General features: G+C 36.8%; 1 pseudogene; it reads left to right on the plus strand.

The window, feature by feature from the left end:
* The first annotated feature begins 4856 nt into the window (after positions 1 to 4856).
* On the plus strand, positions 4857 to 5374 carry LOC116872402 (annotated as a pseudogene).
* Positions 5375 to 7111: the final 1737 nt, after the last annotated feature.

Here is a 7111-nt window from a genome sequence, read left to right on the forward strand (position 1 = left end):
CTCAGCAGTGAAATTCATAGACTAGTATAACCTCAAATGTTATGGAGTATTTCTTAATTGATGACAAAGTCGATACCCTACATTATCCTTTCAATCCATTATACAATTTTGAGGTACTGAGGCAATGTAGACCCATAAAACAAATATTCTTAGACATTCCCACCTTAGCTAGGTACTATGGACTGTCACATACTCCATTGCTTCTTCTGAATTTCCATCATTTTACTTGTCATCTTAATATTTAAGGTAGCATTCAATTTCATCTTTCTTTTAAATAGGAAGGAAAAGAAGTAAAGGATAAAAGTACAATGAAGGATAGGGCAAATATCTCAGTTCTTAGAAAAATAGGTTTCCACTCTTTAAAGAAAATGATAAAATTCTAAAAAACTCAATATAGACAAATGATCCTTGAAAGTAGAAACTCATTAGGCAAATAAAAATTAAGAGTTGACATTACATAACAGGAGTTAGTTCCCTGAGAGCCAGAACCATGTTTTCCTTCTTTCATTTATTAAAAAAAAAATTCCTAGAACTTATCTCAGTATTGGACAAGTGTGTTCCATTCATCCATGTTGATCAAATACAGTGAAAATTTTAGAAAGACAAAATTTTGGATAGGGCATAAACTGAATGTGTGTATATCATGTAACATTTCATTCACAAAACATGGAGGCATGGGAGGTGGCCCTAGTCAAAGCAGACCCCATGTTCTCCCACATGAGAGGAGGAATCTTGAACACAGAGTGTATGCCTTACTAACTCAACAGCTGAAAACAAATGCAATTACTTATTTATGTAACTCCATAATTCTCTTTCCCTTAGCACCCCATTCCCACCTTCACCGAATAACCAGGGAGGAATAGTGAAAGCTAGAAAAATTCAGAATAAAGGAATTCCATGGTCCTCTAATAGTAAGGCAGCTGGCAATAAGTATGCTGGACAAGGATGGTGACATTTCAAGAAATGAAAAAGTCGCAATTCTTATTAGACTAAACCCACATATCAGAGTAAGAAGCAAAGTTAAAAGGGACATAATAACACAGAGTCCATTAGTGTTGATTCCCCACTTAAAAAAAAAAAAAGTAATAATTCAAAGTAGCACATAGATTGGGCCAGCGTAAGTGGATGTGATTTAGTCTATTTTCCAATCATCTTGAATTTTAAATTGTGACCCCTTAAGCACCTTAGTGTCTTCCTCCAAGAGCTGTGTGGGTCAACACACCTTTCTTCTCATCCTCCCCACTCCCAACCCTTACAAGCATTCAAACTCCGTACTCAGCTTGCTGCAACAGCTCTCTGCTACTTCTCCTGGCCCTGTTGGTCTCTGTGCAAGTCCACCGTGAACACCAAACATGGATTCCATCTTCCTGAAACCTTGAATTATTAGTCTCTTTTCTAAAATTTTCTGTTTAACCACTTCATTTAAGATAAAGTTCAACATCCTCAATCTATCGCTCAAGTCTCCAACCTCACTCTCCTTGTTTACTTGTATCTTGCTTTTCTCTACCCCAGAAGGGTCCTCACCATTCCTTGGGCATTCCATTCGCTCTCCTGAGTGGTACCCAGGCTTGTGATGTACCTCTTGCATAACAGATGCGTTTCCTTCCCTCTACTTCCCAAACTCTGACTACCCTACTGTTATCACCCATTATAGCATCTCACCTAGACCTTTCCATTTTCTGAATCAGAGTCCTGAGAAAGATACTGTGTGTGAACACTGAGAAAACCATCAATGGCCATTGTGTTCAGGAAATGCTTTCCTAAAAACTTGAGACTGGAAGTAAATATAAGATGGGCAGAATTTGACTAAGAAGGCATGGGTGTAATTCATTCTCTTACAGAGGCAGCCTGGGGAGATGGCAAAACCAGAGGGTCCTAATTCAGAATGTCTTCTTTCAAATTCTGTCTCTGTCACTTACACTCTGCATCATGGACCAGTCACTTGATAGGAATCTGGCTCAATTTTCTACTCACAGAGTGGTGACAAGGATTCTTTAGTAAACACTTAGTAAATGTAAGCTATACACAATACTATTAGTAATACAACAAAACTATCACCTGTGATAGGATACTTCCATAGCATCCTGAGTAAAATGATTCAGGATATAAAGTAAAAAAAAAAAAGAATCACAAAGAAGAAACATCCTGGAAAGTGAAAAGGTCAAGACAGAGTAAGGCAATCAGCAGGAGACTCTAATATCATGGTTCTCTCCATTAGATTCTTTCCTGGCGGTTTCATTAAGCCCATCAGCATGCCACAGAGCCAAGCGCACTGTAATGGCAGTTAACACACGGTAACAATGACTTACTAGTTAAAAAAAACTGGGCAGAAAATTGACCTATATAAGTTCATAACACACACACACACACACATGGTTATATTTATTTTCCTTATTTTGAAGGTAGGAAAACCAGAATGCTTAGAAATTAGGTTATTTGCTCACACAATAAAGCCTAAACACTTGCAGAATTCCATTAACTGGATGGCTCCCATATTCCAACCTGTAGCAGAAATCTGTCCTTAACCAAAGATTCTAATTTTCATTTTCTGGATGGATGTTTTTCAAACTTAAAATTGAACTTAACTTTCTCCCTTATGTGTCCACTCTCCCCTCCCATAAGAGCAGGTTTATCTATCTACTTCCTCTCTATTCCCATAACTTTTCTTTCCTTGTTTTTGGCACTGCCACATTATGCCTCTAGCTGTCCTGTAGTGGGTGACACAGACCTTGAGTAAAGTGAATGCAGTCTTCCTCCCCCTCATGGGGGGTCATCGTTGAGCAGACTTTGGGGTGAGTGATACTTGTAGAATGCAGTTAGGCTGGCTTCTCAGGATTATGTTTTGCTCTAAGTTACAACGGATTTTCTGTCTACTTCTATTGTATGAAGGATCTGAAAAAGGGACCAATGTGGACAGTGCAAAGCAATCAAGTCACTGGCTTCAGTACAGTCCTGGAATGATACTGTTCATATAATTTCCTCATAATACATATGTTACAAAACTTTTATTTCAAAAGACTTGAAGGTTTTCCCAGTTGTTTCCGGGTTAAGTATGTACATTCGATGTTTTGGATAAAAAGAAATATTTTTTTACCTATTAATTATAGTTCTTAGCTAACTTTATTAGTAAGAATGCCAATTCCATATTTAAGTCTCGGGTGTGGGAAAGAGTGAAATGTGGTTCATAACAATTTTCTGTTAAGATTTAAGAAATCAGTAAAAATTAGCCATATCATGCATGTTCCATGTTCATATTTCTTCTATAGCAGCTAAACTTTTTGATGATGGGTAAACCTGTAACTCACACCTATGCTCTTATATGACAAATTGGAAGCGATGGTACTGGTGCATAAAGACATAAACTCATGGGACACCTGGTGGCTCAGTTGGTTAATGTTAAGCATCTGCTGTCAGCTCAGGTCATGATCCTGGTGTCCTGGGATCGAGCCCCATGTAGGGCTCCCTATTCAGCAGGAAGTCTGCTTCTCCTTCTCTGCCCTTCCCCCCAACTTCTGCTCACTCACTCTCTAAAATAAATAGTCTTTTTTAAAAGAAGAAATGGCATAAAAATAAAAAAAAAAAGATATAAACTCACAGTGCTTCTGCATAGACACACTAGTTGAAAATGTGTGTTAAGAGGAGTTATTTGTGGGACAGAATATATAGTTCTAAAAGAATAGAATGTTAGACAATGTCTAAATGAGAGATAGGGGGTATGAAGAGGGTGAAAAGCCAACAGAGTAGTTGGCAAAACTAGTAGGGGGCAAAAAATCAGCAATATCAAAGGGCCACTAGGAACAATGAGATGTTTAATTAAACTCTCCCCTTTTTCTCTCCCCTAAATCCTTTGGAGCCTAACAGCCCCCTCCCCAACTCCACATGGTTCTCCTGGGACTTCCATCACTATATACTGCCTGTGGTCACAGGGATGGATATGAGCCATGGCCTGGGCAGTCATGCTGTGCCAAAGCTGATCCCAAAGAGAATCCTTCCCAGGATTTGCAGTTATTGGAAAGGAGAAATTCTCATTCCCTATGATTCACTAATTTAAGTGTATGACTCAAGCTGTGAATACCTTTATTCCCTGCCAAATGGAGAGCATCCCTTTCTACTAAGAGAGAAAAAGCTTGATACACAGAAAGAAGCTGATAGGAGAGATGGGGAGATGACAAGATTTCTATTAGTTTATGGTTCAGCTTAAACTAAGAATAGACACATCCCTATTCTTCCTAGTTCTAGGAGCCAATATATTCTTTTTGCTAAATCAAGTTTGAGTTGGTTTTTTTTTTTTTTTTTGGTCACCTATGACAAACATCATGGTTAATATAATAAACAATCACCAGAGGTGTTACCTATCTTATTGTAAAGTGAGGGTAATCAAAAAAGTCAAGAGATTGAAAACAGAAAGACAGTCTTTTGACTTTCATCTTTACCAGTGATCTTTGCAAGTGTAATTTCATTTTACTACAGAAGATAAAATCTGGTTTTCTGGTGATTTACTAAACCTATAGAACTAGATTAATTTTTAGAAACTTTATTTTTATCAGTCTCCTCTCCCTCAACATACACTCAACAGAATTTCTAATCTTTTGTTCACAAAAAAACCTAAATGCCCAGTATTATAACCCACCTAATTTGAAGTTAATGAAAGTATGAGCTACATAAGAAATTTAGTCTAAGTATTCAGTAAGTAGAAAAGCAGTTCTGACTTACAAAGTAACTTCTATTTTTCCTTAAGTAGTAAGGTACTTAATATAAAGCTTATATATGGTACACATACATTCTTGGAACCCACAACATCCCTAAAAATTACTTTAGCAGCTCTTCCTCTCAGCGGCCTGGGGTGACCTCTGAAAATGGTTCACTATCCGCTTGACCCAGGAAACCCTACAAAATCATGCAAATCAAGAGGTTCAAATCTTCTTGTTCACTTTAAGAACACATGTGAAACTGCGGGCCACCAGGGGTATGCATATCCGAAGAGCCACCAAGTATCTGAAAGATGTCACTTAGCAGAAGCAGTGTGTGCCATTCCATCACTACGATGGTAGTGTTGGTAGGTGTGCCCAGGCCAAATAGTGGGGCTGGACACAGGCTAGGTGGCCCAAGAAGAGTGCTGAATTTTTCCTGCACATGCTTAAAAATGCAGAGAGTAATGCTAAACTTAAGGGTTTAGATGTCAATTCTCTGGTCATTCAACAAAGCTCCCAAGATGCGGCGTAGAACTTACAGGGCTCATGGTCAGATTAACCCATACATGAGCTCTCCCTGCCACATTGAGATGATCCTTACCAAAAAAGAGCAGATTATTGCTCAGAAGAAAAAGATATCCCAGAAGAAACTGAAGAAACAAAAACTTATGGCCCGGGAGTAAGTTCTGCACAGAATAAATGCAAATAAAAATTTTTTAAAAATTACTTCAGTAGACCAAATAATAGTGAATTACATTGAGAATCAAAGAGCTTCAGTGAATATTTGTTAGGGTTAAAAGTATCCTAAATATAACAGATAACTCTTCTAGCATGTAGGCTTTAACAACATGGAGATTAGAAATCTTCTATGAGAAACAAAAATATATGAAAGAACACTTAGAGAAACTATTTTTCTCAGTTGGTATTGTTACTGTGAAGGCAGATCTGCTCTGAGCTCTTTTGCTCCAGGTGGTAGAATTAATCGCTGCATTGCTCTCTGGGGCAAAGCAGGAATCCCTCTCTCACTCTTAGGACATTTTTTTGCTAAAGAAACATAATGACTCAAAAGTAGGCTAATGTGCAAATTTAATAAATTCTTCACATACAATACTTTCTAGCCTGGATCTAAATCTAGATCAGTGGGCATGTTATGCTTGCATTTTGTAAATGAGATTTAGTTGTGCCTTTCCCTTTTATTTCTATGACTGGTGACCTTCTTGAGCCATCTCCTTGGAACATTACAGTTTGGTATATTTTTATTCTTTGGCCATTAGCACTCAGATTATGTACTTTTGGCATTAAAAATTCCATCTAAGAGTTTGAGTATGCTTCCTATTCCCTGTGACCTTTGTTACATTAAGAAATTACAAATTTTGATGGATCTTTCTGGACACATTATAGCAGTGTACTTGTTAAAGGAAAAAATTCCTGTGTACTAAGAACATATATATAAAGCCATACACTGAATTTTAAACACTTAATTTCAATTAAAACAATACCTAGTTAGATTGGATGCAGCTCATCCAAATAAAGTGAGAAGAAAGAATGGGAGTCAACAACCAGAAATGTTCCTTTTCTAACAATTATTCTTGGCAATCTTTCTTGTTTTCATTAAGAGGGCCGTGATCATCTAAGGACTACTTTCTTTTTTAACCTTGCCCAGAAAAATTCAATTTTCAAATAGCATAAGACACAGAGTGGTAGAGTTGTACCAGAAGACATGAACCATGTCACGAAAGGCTGACTCTGCCATAGAATTAGAAAAACAGGACCCATTATTCATTTTGAAACTTAAACAATTGACAATTTGAAAATGTCACTTGCTGTTTTATTAGAGACATATACTACAGATAAAGCAAACTTCATAGCAACCAGTATCTCAAGAGCTAAGTATTCTCAAAATGAGTTCATTCCGGTACCTTGCCAATAAGGTAAAATATGGTAAAATAACAAAAAATAACTTAGCTTAGAAAATAAAACATGGCACATTTAGTCCTAACTACAAAATGTGGAACTAGGTTAAGTCAAACAAATGGTTAGTGCCAAATAATTTAACCTTATCAGAAAGGGATAAATCTTTTTGCTAACTTTGAAAGGTCTCCAAGGCAAATTGCTGAAGGAGAGCAAGATGTAGAAACCACACATATGTGGAAATATAAGTGCAAAGAAAACATAATGTTTCTGTGGTTATCTCAGGGAAAATGATTAGAAATAGAAGTTGGGGATAGAAGGCTTACCCTGAAGTTTTTGTTTTTGTTTTTGCATTGTATTATAGCATTCACATCGAAATTTTATTCTCTTAGAATTTAGGTAATTATGGCAATTTTTAATCACTATCAAACTTTAACCACAAAATTATCTCCTTATTTATCTATAAGTACATAGTTGTATGGAAATTTTTATAAAAGATTCGAAGATTT

The sequence above is a fragment of the Lontra canadensis genome, unplaced genomic scaffold, assembly GCF_010015895.1.
Source record: "Lontra canadensis isolate GAN:19392208 unplaced genomic scaffold, GSC_riverotter_1.0 scaffold2, whole genome shotgun sequence".
Classification (NCBI taxonomy): domain Eukaryota; kingdom Metazoa; phylum Chordata; class Mammalia; order Carnivora; family Mustelidae; genus Lontra; species Lontra canadensis.